An 18,831-nucleotide genomic window follows, 5' to 3' on the forward strand; every position below is an offset into this window, starting at 1 on the left:
ATAACCAGACCCTTCAGGTCTGGTATGGATATTAAGGGGAACCCCGCGTCAAATTAAAAAAAAAAATTGACGTGGGGTTCCCCCTAAAAATCCATACCAGACCCTTTATCCGAGCACGCAACCTGGCAGGCCGCAGGAAAAGAGGGGGGGACGAGAGAGCGGCCCCCCCTCCCTCCTGAACCGTACCAGGCCACATGCCCTCAACATTGGGAGGATGCTTTGGGGGTCTGTGACCCCTCAAAGCACCTTGTCCCCATGTTGATGAGGACAAGGGCCTCATCCCCACAACCCTGGCCAGTGGTTGTGGAGGTCTGCGGGCGGGGGGCTTATCAGAATCTGGAAGCCCCCTTTAACAAGGGGACCCCCAGATCCCGCCCCCCCCCTGTTTGAAATGGTAAGGGGGTACAAGAGTACCCCTACCATTTCACAAAGAAAGTGTAAAAAATGGTTAAATAATACAAACACACTTTTGAAAAATTCCTTTATTAAAAATAAAAAAATAAAAAAAGATTCCAGCGGCGGTAATCCACTCTTGCTATCCAGCGACGGACGATCATCTCTCCAGCGATGTCTCATCTCATCCAGCGCAGCGATCCATCCTTCTTCTGTCTCCTCCACGGAGACACTACAGGCATTCCGGCGGCTGACGTTTCTTATATACGGAGGGCGGGGCCACCCGTCACCTGACCCCGCCCCCCTCTGACGCAAGGGGAAACCCGGGGTTCCCCGTGATGTATAGGTGACCCCGCCCCCCTCTGATGTAACGGAAACCTGCCTGTGTTACATCAGAGGGGTGCGGGGTCACCCATACGTCACAGGGAACCCCGGGTTTCCCCTTGCGTCAGAGGGGGGCGGGGTCAGGTGACGGGTGGCCCCGCCCTCCGTATATAAGAAACGTCAGCCGCCGGAATGCCTGCAGTGTCTCCTACACGGAGACAGAAGAAGGATGGATTCGCTGCGCTGGATGAGATGAGACATCGCTGGAGAGATGACCGTCCGTCGCTGAATAGCAAGAGTGGATTACCGCCGCTGGAATCTTTTTTTTATTTTTTTATTTTTAATAAAGGAATTTTTCAAAAGTGTGTTTGTTTTATTTAACCATTTTTTACACTTTCTTTGTGAAATGGTAGGGGTACTTTTGTACCCCCTTACCATTTCAAACAGGGGGGGGCCGGGATCTGGGTGTCCCCTTGTTAAAGGGGGCTTCCAGATTCTGATAAGCCCCCCGCCCGCAGACCTCCACAACCACCGGCCAGGGTTGTGGGGATGAGGCCCTTGTCCTCATCAACATGGGGACAAGGTGCTTTGAGGGGTCACAGACCCCCAAAGCATCCTCCCAATGTTGAGGGCATGTGGCCTGGTACGGTTCAGGAGGGAGGGGGGGCCGCTCTCTCGTCCCCCCCTCTTTTCCTGCGGCCTGCCAGGTTTCGTGCTCGGATAAAGGGTCTGGTATGGATTTTTAGGGGGAACCCCACGTCAATTTTTTTCTTAATTTGACGCGGGGTTCCCCTTAATATCCATACCAGACCTGAAGGGTCTGGTTATGGATATTTAGGGGGAACCCCACGTCAAATTTTTTCTTAAATTTGAGGCAGGGTTCCCCTTAATATCCATACCAGACCTGAAGGGCCTGGTAATTGAATTTGGGGGACCCCCACGCTTTTTTTATTTATTTATTTATTTATTTATTTTTTTATCAATGACTTTCAATGAGTGTTCTCTGTATTACGGGAGCCGACAATTCATAATAGCTGCGAGTGATTTTAAAGGACTTTTTTTCCTGCATAAATGACACTTTGTGCAGGGACAATTCTAAGCACGGGAAACATGCGCCCCTTCACAGGCATACTATAGACAACCCCCCCCCCCCTACGAAATTTAAAGGAATATTACACTTTTATTGTTTCACTTTAATCATTATTAAAATCACTGCTCCCGAAAAAACGGCCATTTTTAAAACTTTTTTTTGCATTGATCCATGTCCCCTGGGGCAGGACCCGGGTCCCCAAACACTTTTTAGGACAGTATCTTGCAGAATCTTTTCTCTCTGTCAAATCTTTTTTCTCTGTCGAATATTTTCTCTGTATAGTCTTGGACTAATGGAGGTAAGGTTAGGCACATTCGAACATAGGTTCTATAGACACAGATTGTTGTCAGAGTCATGTCGAATCTCCTATTCTATATCGAACTGTTGTAACAATGAAAACGAAAATAAAGCATTTATTTATGTCGGATCTTTCGTTTTTCGGATTTTGTGCTTTCGTTATCGTTTGTCAAAACGAAAACGAAAATAGCTGAAATTCGGACGAAAATGCATTCGGACGAAAACGAATGCACATGTCTAAGAACCAGGAGATTGTTCTTCCTACTTTTCGGACTTCCGGAGATTCTAACATTCATCCTTTAGATGTTGGAGAAGTTCTAAAACAGTACTTAGAATCCACAGCTCCTTTTCGGACTTCTGACCATATCTTTGTTTACTTCCATGGAAAGAATAAGGGATCGCGTGCTTCTTCAAGAACCATCGCAGCGTGGATTGTTCAGGCTATTCAAGGGGCTTATAAAGCTAAGGGTTTGGCTCCTCCAGAGGCGGTGACAGCTCATTCTACCAGGAGCGTTTCAACATCATGGGCGGCTGCTCGCCATGTTTCTCCAGAAGTAATCTGTAAAGCGGCCTCATGGTCATCAATTAATACCTTTATGACACATTATTGTGTTGAGCCGGCTTCTTTATCGTCGGTTAATTTTGGTTTGCATGTCTTATCTGTTGACGGTGCCAATTAAACCTTTTTCTGTTAACCAGCAATTTCCCACCCGGGTGTGTATGGCTAGTTATTTCCCATACGTAGGCTGCCATGGAGTCTGTCAGGAAAAAGGAAAATTTATATCAAATACTTACCGTAATTTTCCTTTCCTGATGGACTCCATGGCAGCAGGAGTTCCCTCCCATTTGCTGGAGTAGGCTAAGTTACAGAACACAGTCTCTGTTCAGAAGCAAAGATTTATGGGAGTGGGGTCCTATGAGGTATGAGAGGCGGGATTAACCCATACGTAGGCTGCCATGGAGTCCATCAGGAAAGGAAAATTACGGTAAGTATTTGATATAAATTTTCCTTTTTCTCAACCACCTATTACACTTTTGAAGGCCCTGGAGAACCAGGACAATGGAATTGCCCCCAAAATGACCCCATTTTGGAAAGCAGACACCCCAACGTATAATCTATGAGGCATAATGAGTCTTTTGAATTGTTCATTTTTTTCCAGAAGTTTTTGGAAAATGTGGGAAAAAATGAAAACGCATTTTTTTTTACACAAAGTTGTCCATTTATCAGATATTTCCAACACATAGCATGTACATAGCAAAGATGACACCCCAAAATACATTCTGCTACTCCTCCTGAGTATGGCGATACCACATGTGTGAGACTTTTACACAGCCTGGTCACATACAAAGGCCCAACACTGAAATAGCATCTTCAGGCATTCTACGAGCATAAATGACACATCTCATTTCTCAACCACCTATTACACTTTTGAAGACCCTGGAGCACCAGGACAATGGAATTGCCCCCAAAACTACCCCATTTTGAAAAGCAGACACCCCAACGTATAATCTATGAGGCATAATGAGTCTTTAGAACGGTTCATTTTTTTCCAGAAGTTTTTGGAAAATGTGGAAAAAAATTAAAACGCATTTTGTTTTACACAAAGTTGTCCATTTATCAGATATTTCCAACAGATAGCATGTACATAGCAAAGATGACACCCCAAAATACATTCTGCTACTCCTCCTGAGTATGGCGATACCACATGTGTGAAACTTTTACACAGCCTGGCCACATACAAAGGCCCAAAATCCAAGTAGCACCATCAGACGTTCTAGGAGCATAAATGACATATAGTTTCCTGGCAACCTATCATTTTTGAAGGCCCTTCATATTTCTAACACATAGCATGTACATACCAAGAATTACAATCCAAAATAAATTCTATTGTGGAAAGGGTAAAAAAAAAAGCATTACCTGTGTAGGATCCACCAGAGCGCTGGTCCAGGCAGCAGGCAGGGATGTGCTTAGCGACAGCAATGGTAATTATCAAGGCAGCCGGCAGGAATATTGTCTATAGTCAGCACAAGGATATTGTCAGCACAGCAGTCCATAGAAATTGTCCAGGCAGAGACAGCCAGCACAGCCATAAAATTGGTCCTGGTACACTGTTACCTGCAGACACTCATTATCGCACCGCTCTCCAGCCCTTCATAAACATACTGCCTCTTGCTACAGCTAATTATTTGCATATTCCAGGTAGCGGTGTGGTCCGTTCATGCGGCAGGCAGAGGCATGGTGGCAGTAAGTCAGCGGCAGGCTGAGGGCCGCAATCACATAAGACCTGTGCACAGGGGCACAGGGGTAGAGGCTTTGACCCACCCAAATCTCTAAGAAGCCTCCGGACTCCAGACCCTATTCCGAAAACCGGAAAAAACAATAAAAATTGTTTCCTCCATCCGGAAAAACATTTCTGGAGCCCCTCACATGTAAGACCCCTGTGTCCTAGAGTAGCAGGGCAACAGATCAGTCCAAGCGGTAGGCAAAAGCATAGTCCATAAAACAGGCCAGGGTCAGATGACGTGAAAGCAGTCCAAGCGGTAGGCATAAGCGTAGTTGGTAAAACAGGCCATGGTCAGTTCACGTGGAAGCAATCTAAACGGTAGGCAAAGGCATAGTCACAAAACAGGCCAGGGTCAGTTCACGTAGAAGCAGTCCAAACAGTAGGCAGAGGCATAGTCAAAAAACAGGCCAGGGTCAGTTCACGTGGAAGGCAGTGGCATGGTTATTTGGGGAAGCATGAAAAATGGTCAGCACAGATAATGAAAATGGGGAAATGGTTAAAAATATGGGCTAATATTTTAGGGATGTATGATAAAGTTTGAAGCATTCACCAATGCAAAGGCCAGGTTGGGAGGGACAATCGGGACAATGGTAGCTGGTATCTTTTCGAAACCCTTTTTTGGTGCACACACGACATTTTTTTTGCCATCTTCGACCTGTTTCAGATGGTGGAATTCTGAAGGGGAAGTGGCGCTCACGAAGTTGGCAAACAGCCTCAGAGCGAAGGTCTTCTGGGGGGGGGGGGGGCTTTGGTGATAGATGAGGGACATGACAACTTCTTCGATGAATTTTAGGAAGGGGGCGGGGCTTTCCATGGATTTGGTGTAGACTATGTAGGAATTATAAATGGCCAAATGGATTAGATAGATTGCTACTTTCTTGTACCAGAATCGGGACCTCCTTATTGACAAATAGGGCTGAATCATTTGATCGTTGAAATCCACTCCCCCCATGTAGAGATTATAATCTTGGACACACGTTGGCTTTTCAGTGGGACCTTGTCTTCTTTGAACATCAATTGTAGTGTCCTCATGGATGATGGACATCACGTACACATCCCTTTTATCCTTCCACCTCAAGCCAGCACTTCGTTGCATCTCAGTGATGCTCTTTCCCCCCTTTGCAGCTTTTTGTTTGCCAGTGATTGTGGGAAGCCCTTTCTATTTTTTCTGCAGGTTCCGCAGACCAGGGTTTTTGCAAGGTATAAGTGTCTGAAAAGGGGCAGGCTGGTGTAAAAGTTATCAAGGTATATGTGATATCCTTTGTTCAGAAGTGGGTATGCCAGGTCCCATACAATCTTTCCAGTTGTGCCCATGTAGGCCGGGCACTCAGGGGGCTGGAGCTGGGAATCTCTTCCTTCATATATGCGGAACGCATAGATATCCTGTGGCTCTCTCACACAGCTTGTATAATTTTATTCCATATCTGGCCCTTTTGCTAGGTATATATTGCTTTATTCCTAGCCGGCCTGCAAAGGGTACCAGGGACTCATCGACACAGATATTTTGATCGGGGACATAGAGTTCTGCAAATTGTTGGGAAAAGAAATGTATCAATGGGCGAAGTTTACATAACTTGTCATAATTTGGATGATTGTGGGGAAGGCACTCGGTGTTGTCGCTAAAGTGAAGAAAGCGCATTATCTTCTTGTATCGGGACCTGGACATTTCGGCAGAATAAATAGCCATGTGGTGGATGGGTTGGGTGGACCAATAGGCATGTCCTTCATTTTTTTTTGTAATCCCCATGTTCAGGGTAAGGCCCATAAAATTTTGAACTCCTCCAAATTGAGATCTCGCCACTCAAAGGGACGGGCATATGATGAGTGGGGGTTATTGGCAATATACTGCTGGGCATATAAATTTGTCTGGTCCACAACTAATTGCAGAAATGTGTCGGGCAAAAACAGATGAACAAAATTGATCTCTGAAAAATTTTGGGTGTTGGTCTGCACACCTGGCTGTGCTGTGAAAGGGGGAATAATTGGTGATGCCGAGTCAGAAGGCAGCCATGTTGGGTTGGCAAGACCATCTGGAATAAATGTAGAGGCCCTGGCTCTTGGGGGATGTGACACTCTAGTAGTTGGATTGGAATTTCCTGTGCTGGTACTCAGGCGTGATGTGCCAGCACTGGTACTGGGTCTGGGCAATTGTTGGTGGGGCCCATCGCCGGCGGCAGAGCAGGTACTAGGCATTTGATCCCGGGGCCTAACGCTGACAGCAGCGCTGGTACTGGGCCTGGGAATTTGTTCTTGGGGCCTATTGCTGGCAGGAGCTCTGATACTGGGCCTGGGAATATAATCCTGGTTTTCAGAGGGCCTTGCCCTTTTAGGAGGGACCCATTCTTCCTCCGAATCATTTTCCAATTCACTATTCGGGTTAAATGCCGAATTTGATTCGGAATCAGAATCAGAATCGGAATTGGAATCTGATGAGAATTCCCCGTTGCTCTCATCGGTCATGGAGAGGATCTGGAACGCCTCCTCACTGGTGTATACTCTTTTGGCCATGACGCTGATGGCTGTGTGACAGGTGACATTCACTGATGGGCTGTGCGATGGGTGGCAGGTGATGACGGTGTGACAGGTCACGGACTGTGACGGGTGATGGTCTCTGATGGCTGGCAGTCACTGATGGGTGATGGTCACTGATGGCTGGCGGTCACTGATGGGTGATGGTCACTGATGGCTGGTAGTCACGATGGGTGGCGGTTGATGGCTGGCGGTCACTGATGGGTGACAGGTGATGAGTGATGGCTGGCGGTCACTGATGGGTGACAGGTGATGGGTGACGGCTAGCGGTCACTGATGGCTGGCGGTGACTGATGGGTGGAGGGTGATGGTTGGCGGTCACTGATGGGTGACGGGCAATGGCTGGCGGTCACTGATGGGTGAAAGGCGATGGCTGGCGGTCACTGATGGGTGACAGGCGATGGGTGACGGCTAGCGGTCACTGATGGCTGGCGGTGACTGATGGGTGGAGGGTGATGGTTGGCGGTCACTGATGGGTGACAGGCAATGGCTGGCGGTCACTGATGGGTGAAAGGCGATGGCTGGCGGTCACTGATGGGTGACAGGCGATGGATGGCGGTCACTGATGGGTGACAGGCGATGGCTGATGTGTGATGGCTGGCGGTGGCTGATGGATGGCGGGTGAAGTCTGGCGGTCACTGATGGGTGACGGTTGATGTCTGGCGGTCACTGATGGGTGACGCCTGGCGGTGGCTGATGGGTGACGTCTGGTGGTCACTGATGGATGACGGGTGACGGGTGATGTCTGGTGGTCACTGATGGGTGACGGGTGATGTCTGGCGGTCACTGATGGGTGACGGCTGGCGGTGGATGATGGGTGACGGGTGACAGTTGACGGTCACTGATGGGTGACGGGTGATGGGTGACAGGTGCACCGCTGACGGTCACTGATGGCAGTCTCCTATGTGACAGGTTCACTTTATTGGGTGACTGTGGTGACTGTTGGGTGACAGATGACAGTGGGGGGGGGGGGGCAATCTGATCAGTGTGGTGTTTGTGCAGACACTACAGAACACAGATCGATAACTCACTGCTCCAGGCTCTTCTATCCTCTCACTGGAAACGGTGTGTGAGGAGAGAAGAGCTGGTAACAGTCAGTTACCGCTCTGTGTTTACATTTAGTGATCGGCTGTGAAAGGTTCACAGCCGATCACATGGGTAAACAGCCAGCCAATGGCTGTTTACCGGCATCGGTGACGAGCAGTGTTCCTGGGGGAACACGCCGCCACCGATGTGAACGAGCAGCGCGCTCCCGATCCGGCGCATGCGCCGTTTACACAATACGAGCACTAGCTGTGATCGGCCGTGACTTCATCACGGCCGATCACGTGGTAAACAGCCATGACCAATGGCTGTTTACCACCCTCGGTGGTGAGCGGTGTCTCCGTGACACGCCGCCACCGAGGGAACGGGGATGCGCGCACACGATCGCGCGCATTCCCTGTTTAAACGGGAGGCCGTCATATGACGGCCTCCCGTCACAAGAGCTGCGCCGCCTGCCCGTCATTTGACAGCCGGCGGTCAGCAACAAGTTAAGCTGGTCATACATGGATCTTTTTATTTTTTTGATCAGCCTGTAGGCAGGTGCAGTCTACTTTTCCCACTGTAGTTGGTCTTTGGTCAGGCAGAGTCTATTTATTTAAGACCCTGACTCCCAGGCTTGGTGCACATTTCGCATGTGGGCAGTGTAGGGACAGGTCACTCGTCTGTGAAGGACAGTATTAGCAGAAGGGAGAGGTTTCAGATGAGTAGGGAAAGAGAAGGGACGCTCCATCTTTCTCAGAAGCCTCCCCATTTGGGAACAGACTAGTCAGGCTGCATTCCATTCCTCAAGCTCTCGAGATGATGCTGAAGATGCACCCGAGACCTACTGCATACCTCCCAATATTTTGAGATGGGAATGAGGGACACCTACTAGCAAACGTATGTAGGCATAGGATAGGCCTCCTGCCACACCCCCTTAAAAGGAAAAGTAACCCAAAAAAAGGTTAACCGCTTGCCGACCAGCTGCTGTCATTATACTGCGGCAGATCGGCACATTCCCGTGAGCAGGCGTAGCTATACGTTGGCTCCTTTAAGCGAGATAGCAGGCACGGACACATGCCCACTGCACTGCGGGGGTGCCAATGCTCATGGCCGACGGTGGCAATGACCGCCGGCCACAAGCGATCATGGGCACGAGAGGCAGAACAGGGATGTGTGTGTGTGTAAACACACACACATCCCTGTTCTGTTCTGTGAGGAGTGACAGATCGTGAGCTCCTAATAGCTAGGAACTGCGATTCGTCATCCCCTCTAGAACACATAGTCAGGGAACACACTTAACCCCTTGATTGCCCCTAGTGTTAACACCTTTCCAGCCAGTGACATTTATACAGAAATCAGTGCATTTTTATAGCACTGATCGGTGTGTAATTGTCAATCGTCCCAAAAATGTGTCAAAAGTGTCCGATCTGTCCGCCAAAATGTCGCAGTCATGAGAAAAATCGCCACCATTGCTAGTTAAAAGAAATTTTTTTTAAATAAAAATGTCCCTATTTTATAGACGCTATAACTTTTGTGCAAACCAATCAATATATGCTTATTGCGATTTTTATTGCCAAAAATATGTAGAAGAATACATATCGGCCTAAACTGTGAAAATAATTAGCTTTCTTTAAAAAAAATTGGGCATATTTTTTATAGCAAAAAGTACAAAATATTGTATTTTTTTCAAAATTGTCACTCTTTTTTTGTTTATAGTGCAAAAAATAAAAACTGCAGAGATGATCAAATACCATCAAAAGAAAGCTCTATTTGTGGGAAAAAAAGGATGTTGATTTTGCTTGGGTACAGCGTCACACGACCGCAAAATTGTCAGTTAATGCGACGCAGTGCCGAATCGCAAAAAATGCTCTGGTCATTGAGCAGCCAAATTTTATGGGGCTGAAGTGGTTAATTAAATCCACAAGTGTTTTTTTTTTTTTTTTTTTTTACCACTGCTATTCCTTTATATTATTCCTTTATATATAATTTACAAATGCAGCAATTTAGAAATCAGATGAAAGGTTTAGCGCTGGAAAACACTTTTTGAAAGTTAAAAAGTGCATTTTATATACATCTATATAGATCAGACCAAAATGAGGGACAAATGAGGAGGAATGAGGGACAGAGGGACATTGCTCAAAATCAGGGACAGTCCATCCAAATCTGGGACAGTTGGGAGCTATGCTACTGTTATACTCTTTTCTGCAATATTCTGTGAGTGTGTATGATTGGGTTTTCTTCCCGCCAGGTAGTCGTGTTCTGTTAAACTTTAACCTCAATACAGTTCTGTTTCCTGCAACTGGGCTGGTCGAAAAAAAAAAAAAAGGCAATGGGTTCCCCCATTCATACAAGTGAGGTGAAAGAACAGCACGGAGCCAGGACCGAAGGGTAGGCGGAGTAAGGTCATGACATAGTGCTGGGCAAGGATTGGCCAACTCAGTTTAAGGGGGCGGAGCCTGAGCGTGGAGGAGCGCGCGCTCCACGCCCCAACGTCAGTCGGCGAGAAAGAAGATTGGAAGAAGCATGGCGTCCTCGCTGGGTGACCTGGTCCTGTAGCTGCGGGCCACAGCCGCTGCGAACGGGGAACGCTGGCTCCGGGAGCAAGTGGAGGAGGTACTCGGGGGCCGGCCTGATGATTCCAGGGCAGCGGCGGATGGAGCGGTCTGGGCGCGGCGCTCCCGCCCGCCGGCACGCTTCTCCCCAGACACGCGCGGGGCTCCTGCCGCCCGCATTACGGACTACACTGGCTCCGCCCCCCACGAGCCGCCCGCAAAACGGCCGGCCGTTCGGGCAGGGGAGGCCTCTGGGTGCATTGGGGGCGATGGTGGACACTATGAGGGGCCGTCCGCCGGACCGGCGGTGGCCTCAGGACACGTGACCAGGCCCAGGAAGCTGGATTCGGGCCGTGCTCCTGTCGCGGCCGCGGCGGGGGCGGGGTCCCGCTCGCAGAAGCGTTCAACGCATGTGCCTGGGCGCAAGAAGACCTCCAGGATGGCGGCCAAGCCTACAGAGGGGCGGGGGGCGGCACACAGCCCACCCTCTGCGACAGCAGCTTACCGATACAAGGGACAGGGAAAAGCAGCGCGGAAGTCGGCCACGGGGCGGACCAGAGGACGGCCCAGGAGCAGCCCACCGCGGACGGATCACATGTCGCCTGTGGAGGGGGAGGAGAGCCCTGTCCGGTCGGAAGGGGAAGTGTCATCATCGGAAGACGAAGGACCGAGAGGCGTTCCGTCGGCGGTCGGGAGTGGATCGGCGGCTGGAGGCGAGTCTTCCAGGCGGCCCGGTAAGTCAAGTTTGTTTCTGGGTTCTTGGGGGGGGGAGGGGTCAGGCGGAGAGGGGGGGGTCTGGAGCTCTGGAGTTGCCCGCGGCGGGGGGGATCCATCCCCGTCCGCCCTCCCTCTGGCAGACGTGGTCGTTGACCGCACCCCGGCGGATGGGGGGCTAGCGGGTCTCCTGGCGGGGTTGCGGGAGCTGGTGGGGAGGTTGGAGGCGGGCGGGGTCAGGCCCGGGTCAGCGGGGGCGGCGTGGGTGGCGCCGGGGCAACGTGCCGGGAGCAGCGCGGTTCCGCAGGGTGTGTCTGGGGTTGCGGGCGTGGCGCCAGCGGGGGATGGTAGGGGCGTGGGGGCGGCAACGGCCTCTGCGGGGCCCAGCTTGGTGGTGGCTGCGTCGCCCGCAGTGCCGCCGGGGTCCGTGGGTGATATGGTGGGGGATGCGGGGAAAAAACAAGATTTGATTCGGTTGGCGGATGCGGCGCGGTGCGAAGTGTATGTGTGCTTCGAGGGGCCGTTGGGCGCGCATCTCAAGCAGGAGGTTAGGGAAAAGATTTGGAAAGGGGAGTATGTGGAGATATTTTCTCTGTTGCCCCTGGAAAAATTAAACTTGGACAGAGTTAAGCCGGAGGACACCAAGAAGGAGGACGAGGAGAAGCGGAGGTACCGTCTGATTCCGCGGACGTTCCCGAACTGGCTACAGGCGTTCGCGATTCTCGCCAGTGTGATAGGGGAAAGGAACCCGGAGCACTGTTCTGCTCTGTTCTGCTACTTGGACGCGATTGGGGAGGCACACAGAGTCTACGGGGGATTGGCATGGCTGCGGTACGATGAACAATTTCGTCAGCGGAGGGCGATTCGACCTGCTCTTCGCTGGGATCATAAGGACATCAGCCTGTGGATGCGCCTCATGTCGTCGGCGCGAATGCCGAATCAGTTTTTTCAGGGGGGGGGGCCGGTGGATCAGGGACTTCCGGTCCGTCGGCCGCTCGCAAGAAGGGAGTCTGCTGACAATACAACGAAGGGGGTTGTAAGTTTGCCGGGAGTTGCAAATACAAGCACGAGTGCTCCGGTTGTGGGGGGACCCATCCGGTTTCTCGGTGTTTCAAGCAGGGCAAAGGCAGAGCTGGGGAGCCTTCGCACAAGAGGGACGACGCCGGTAAGACTGGAAAGGATGCGTCCTTTTCTAGATCGGTATCCGGATAGGGAGGCTGCGTTGCTTTTGGGTCTGGGGTTTGCGGAGGGGTTTCGGATCCCGGCACTCCTTGGGACGCCTCCCCCGGTGTCCAAGAATTTGCGATCGGCGTTGCTTCATCCGGAGGTGGTTTCGGAGAAACTACGGAAGGAGGTGGCGCTGGGGCGGATTGCGGGCCCGTTTGCTGACATGCCATTGCCGGATTTGGTGGTGTCGCCTTTAGGGGTGGTTCCCAAGAAGGAACCGGGTAAGTATCGTTTGATACATCACCTGTCCTATCCCAAAGGGGGTTCGGTAAACGATGCCATCGACCCCCGGCTTAGCGCAGTGTCATACACGTCCTTCGATGCTGCGGTGTTCTGGGTTCGGCGTTATGGCCGGGGGGCTTTGATGGCAAAGACTGACATCGAGGCGGCCTTTCGATTGCTGCTGGTGCACCCCGAGAGTTTTCGACTGTTGGGCTGCCGCTGGCAGGACGAATACTATGTCGACCGGTGCTTGCCCATGGGGTGCTCCATCTCGTGCACGCTGTTTGAGAGGTTCAGCTCCTTCGTGGAATGGGTGGTCAGGGACATCGCGGGAGTTAATTCGGTCATACACTACCTGGATGACTTCCTGTGCGTAGGGCCGGCTTCGTCGGCGCTGTGTGCGGTGCTGTTGACGACGCTGGAACGGGTGGCCGAGGCGTTTGGGATCCCGCTGGCCCCCGAGAAGACCGAAGGGCCGATGAAGGTGTTGAGTTTTTTGGGCATTGTGCTGGATTCGGAGAGGATGGAGTGTAGGTTGCCAGAGGATAAGTTGGAGGCGTTGAAGGAGGAGGTGCGTGGTTTGGTCGGCATGCGTAAGGTGCAGCTCAGGACTCTTCAGTCTGTGCTGGGTAAATTGAATTTCGCATGCCGGATCATACCCATGGGTAGGGTTTTCAGTCGGCGGCTGGCGGCCAGTACGGGGGGTGCGGTTTCCCCTAAACATTTTGTGCGGTTGTCCAGGGATCATCGTGCAGATCTGCAGGTTTGGCACGTGTTTCTGGACAACTTCAACGGCAGGGCGTTATGGATGGCGGGTCCGGTGAGCAATTTTGATTTGGAGCTCTATACGGATGCTGCGGGGTCCACGGGGTTCGGGGCCTTTTTTCAAGGTCGGTGGAGTGCGGGCCCCTGGCCCGACTCATGAAGGGCCGAGGGTCTGCTGAAGAACATGGTGCTGCTGTAACTCTTCCCGGTGGTGCTGGCGGTTGAGCTGTGGGGGGAGTGCCTCCGGGACCGGAAGGTTCGTTTCCATGGGGACAACCTGGGGGTTGTGCAGGTAATTAACCGGGTGTCTGCATCCTCCCCGCCGGTGGTGCGGATGCTGCGGCATTTGGTTTTGCGTTGTATGCAGTTGAATATTTTTATGCATGCGGTACACTTGCCCGGGGTGGAGAATGTGGTGGCTGACGCACTGTCTCGATTTCAGTGGGACAGGTTCCGGGAGCTGGCACCGTCGGCGGACGCTCAGGGGGTCCCCTGTCCAGAGGAGCTGTGGACGATTGCGTTGGAACGGCCTCCGCCTGGATCAAGCGGTCGGTGAGTGGGGGCACTTGGTCAGCGTATGAGAAGACCTGGGAGGAATGGGAGGCTTTGGGGTTGCAGGTGGGGGCTGATGTGCGAGACCGGCGTTTGATGGTACTCTACTTTGTGTCGCGGAATTTGGAGGAAGGCGTATCGATTTCGCGGATGGGGAAAAAATTGGCTGGCTTGGCCTTTTGGTTTAAGCTGCGGGGGGAGGTGGATTACACAAAGGATTTCTGGGTGCGACAAGTGATGAGGGGTTACCGGCGGGGCCGACAGGTGAAGGACACCAGGAGACCGGTGTCTTTTGATCTGTTGGGTAGGCTGTGCGATCGGTTGGGGCTGGTGTGTTTTTCGGCTTATGAGCGGCTTTTGCTTAAAGCCGCATTTGTGTTGGCATTTTTTGGAACTTTCCGGATCGGCGAGCTGGTCAGCCCTTCCAGGAAAGGGCAGGGGGGTTTGTTTTTTGAGGATGTGGTTTGTGGGGATGACCGGGTGAGCATGCGGATCCGTAGGTCAAAGACGGATCAGGGTGGTAAAGGGAAGGAAGTGGTGGTATTCGCAATTCCGGGCAGCGGGCTCTGCCCGGTTCTGGTGTTGCGTGAATTCTTGTACGTTCGGCCGGTGTGTCCGGGCCCTTTGTTGGTACATGTTAATGGGGAGTTTGTTTCCCGGTTCCAGTTTATCGGGGTTTTCAGGAAGTGCCTGCGGGCTTTGGGTTTGGGGGGGGACAAGTTTTCCTCTCATTCTTTTCGGATTGGGGCCGCGACGGAGGCGGTGCGGTGGGGCTTGGACGAGGCGGCGGTGAAACGGATTGGTCGTTGGGAGTCGCGGAGGTTCAAATCGTACGTGCGGCCGGAATTGGTGGGCGTTTAGCTGCACGGGTTGGTGGTGTTGGCATGGGTTCGTGTGACACATGTGTGGTTATTGTTATTTGGGTGTGTGTTTTTGTTTCTTTCTTACAGGTGCTGCGCCAGGTTTGGTCTGGATTATGGGCCATTCTTACGTCTGCTGGGGTGCCAGGAGGGGTGATGTGCGACCAGATGGCAGACAGTTAGGCATTTCCCGGCTTGAGGCGCTAGTAAAATGGTTTGGGTTTCCGGGCATGCTATGGAGCAGGATGGTGCGCGAGGTGCATCGTTTTGCGGGGTTCGATAGGGCCCCGGACGTTCTAGTTTTGCACGTGGGGGGCAATGATCTGGGCCTCCGCACTAAGCTGGACGTCACTAGGGACATTAAGTATGATCTATTGCGCTTGCGAGCGGCCTTCCCGCAAATGATTATTGTTTGGTCGGATATAGTGGCCAGGACTCAGTGGCGATTTGCGCGTTCGGTGGATAAGATCAACAAGGCCAGGAGGAAGGTGAACCAGGAGGTCAGCCGTTTTGTAGTGCGCAATGGGGGGTTGGCTGTTCGACATTTGGAGCTGGAGGTGGATAAGTGGCGGTACCTGAAGGATGATGGGGTACACTTCAATGCGGTTGGCATTGATTTGTGGACTCTTGGCTTACAGGATGGGATTGAGCGAGCTTTGAGGGTGTGGAGGTGCTCTCAAGGATAAGGTTTTATCCTTGATTGCGGTGGCGGGTGTTGGTCGGTGCAGGCAAAGGAAGATAACCCCTCCCCACAGAGAATTGTTGATGCGGGACCCATTGGAGATATGGGCTCGCTGCTGATATGCCATATAGCAAGGGTCTATATGGTAACTGGTAATGGGGTGCACTGCGGTCAAGAGTTGGGATGTCTTTGAGCTAGCATGTCAGCTTGAGGCCTAGTTACAGTAATATCACCGCAGTGCCTGTTTGATCAATATGATAATGGGTGAGGAGGGGGAATGTCCTGTGGAAGACCAACGTGCTAAGGGTTGTTAAGTTAAAAGGATGTTGTTATATTGTTGTTTTGGTTTACATGTTAATTATATTTTGATAATAAAGGGGCTGCTACGGCCACCAATTGCTCCAAAAAATGTGTGGTCTCATTTAATGGGAAAGGGTATGATATGCAGGTGGTTATTAGAATAACAGCGCAGCATCAGCCATACTATAGTCATGGAAGAATCCTCTATCTGCTACACTATTGTAACAATATCGTAGCAGACCTCCTCCACTGTCAGAATACACTGATCAAAGCTGCGGCCGATTGGCTACAGGCTCTGATTGATAGAAAATTGACCAATTGTCTCATTCGAGAGGAGTTGATCATTAGCTCGACTTCTCTCTGATAGTGATGGACGAACTTCCGACGGGACGTTTCGCGAAAGCGAAATGCGAACGGACCCAAACGTTCGCGAAACCGAACGTTCGCCGCGGGCCCCATTGACTTCAATGGGAGGCGAACTTTGCAAACCTTCATGTCGAATTTGCGGCCACGTGGTAATTATTAGGGGGTAAAACGTAGTCCCACCATCTGGACAATGACATAATACATGTATGAGGTGAATTTGGGATCGATAACTACAAGCATTTTTATTTTATTTGGGAAATTGTTCTAACAATTCAGGACTATGGAGCTAATGAAGGCAATGGAGGAGAGGGAAGGTCAGGGACCAGGGTAGGCAAAGAAGAGGGTGCAGGAGATGATCACCAGCAGCGTGACATACCGGAATGACACATGCACCGTGATAGAGGCATCTGACAGCAGCACCGTAATACAGAGCACTGACAGCAGCACCGTGACATACAGCGCTGACAGCAGCACCGTGACATACAGCGCTGACAGCAGCACCGTGACATACAGCGCTGACAGCAGCACCGTGACATACAGCGCTGACAGCAGCACCGTGACATACAGCGCTGACAGCAGCACCGTGACATACAGCGCTGACAGCAGCACCGTGACATACAGCGCTGACAGCAGCACCGTGACATACAGCGCTGACAGCAGCACCGTGACATACAGCGCTGACAGCAGCACCGTGACATACAGCACTGACAGCAGCACCGTAAGCAGCCCCAGGAGGAAGTCAGCACAGCACAGGGATGGTGTGATCCCCTCATAATAAGAACCCCCAGGAGGAAGTCAGCACAGCACAGGGATAGTGTGATCCCTTCATAATAAGAACCCCCAGGAGGAAGTCAGCACAGCACAGGGATATCATAAGCAGCCCCAGTAGAAATATGACACCGCTCAACCTCTTCAAAGAGGAGGGTAGGGGCATATAGTACGGTGTGCTTTTTTGGGTCAAGGAAGTGAGCCAAATGAATTAAGAAGGTCTGTGTGCTTGATTAAAAAAATAGTTTATAGACATATACATGGTCTACTGGTCACATGTGTTGAATTCCTCCGAGATCCATGCCTCATTCATTTTTAGAAATGTGAGGTAGTTAACACTGTCGTGAGCTAGGCGAGTACGCTTATCGGTCACAATCCCCCCTGCTGCGCTGAACGTCCTTTCGGACAGGACACTGGATGAGGGGCAAGCCAACAGTTCGATTGCAAATTGGGCAAGCTCTGGCCAGAGGTCAAGCCTGCCCACCCAGTAGTCTAGGGGTTCATCACTCCTCAGAGCGTCCACATCGGCCGTTAACCCAATGTAGTCGGACACCTGACGGTCTAGGCGTTCCCTGATGCTGGATCCGGATGACACCTGTCGATGGGTCGGCTGAAAGAATGACCTCATATCCGAAGTCACCAACACATCTTCAAACCGGCCTCTTCTTGCAGGCGCTGTTGGATTGGTACCCGCAAATCCTTCTCTGGGAGTGGGAATTGCTCCTCTGCCAGCGCACGCAAAAGCAGAATGCAGCATTTCTCGAAGCAAGGCCTGGAAGTGCTGCATTCTGACAGCCCTCTGCGACGGCGGTAACATTTCCGCCATTTTGTGTTTGTACCGGGGGTCTAAGTACGTTGCCACCCAGTACTGGTCCTTGACCCTCATGCTTTTTATACGGGGGTCCCTATTAAAACACTGGAGCATGAAGGCCCCCATTTGCACTAAAGTGGAAGCGGTGTGGTGGCCTGGCTCCTGCTCATCATCCAGGATAATGTCGTCCTCTTCATTCTCCTCTCCCCATCCTCGCACAACAGGGATCCCAGAAAGGTTTAAAGCATGCTCTTCTTGCTCCTGCTCATCCGCCCCGGCACCATCCTCCTCTGACTCCTCATCAGACTCCTGTTGTTGACTTGTCTCAGATAGAGTAGCCCCCCCTGGGAATTCATCCAGCATTGCGACTTCCTCATCTTCCCGCTCCTGCTCCTCCACAGCCTGATCAATGACACGACGCAATGCACGCTCCAGAAAGAAGGCATAAGGTACCATGTCACTGATGGCGCCATGGCTGCGACTGACCAGTTTGGTGATCTCCTCAAATGGCCGCAGAAGTCTGCATGTGTCGCGCATGAGCAGCCACTGGCGCGGTGAAAAAAAACCCAGCTCCCCAGAACCGTTTCTTTCGCAGAGTTCATACAGGTAGACGTTAACTGCACGTTTCTGCTGGAGCAGCCTATCAAGCATATAGAAGGTTGAGTTCCATCGCGTCGGGCAATCGCAAATAAGACGTCTGACCGGCAGATGGTGTCGCCGCTGAATGTCAGCAAGGCGAGCCATGGCCGTGTAAGATCTTCTGAAATGGGCCGAGATTTTCCTTGCCTGCCGCAAGATGTCCTGGACCCCAGGGTATTTGACAAGGAATCGCTGCACGACCAAGTTTAAGACGTGTGCCATGCACGGCACGTGCGTGATTTTGCCCTGTTTCAATGCGCTAAGCAGATTGGCACCGTTGTCACACACCACTTTACCAACTGTCAAATTGAGCGGTGTTAGCCACTCATCTGCCTGTGAACGCAAAGCTGAAAGGAGTGCCGGGCCAGTGTGGCTCTTTGCTTCCAGGCACAACAGACGCAGCACGGCATGGCAACGTCTCACCTGGCA

Source organism: Lithobates pipiens, unplaced genomic scaffold (assembly GCF_037356315.1).
Source record: "Lithobates pipiens isolate NorthernLeopardFrog02 unplaced genomic scaffold, aLitPip1_a1.2 Scaffold_13, whole genome shotgun sequence".
Classification (NCBI taxonomy): Eukaryota; Metazoa; Chordata; class Amphibia; order Anura; family Ranidae; genus Lithobates; species Lithobates pipiens.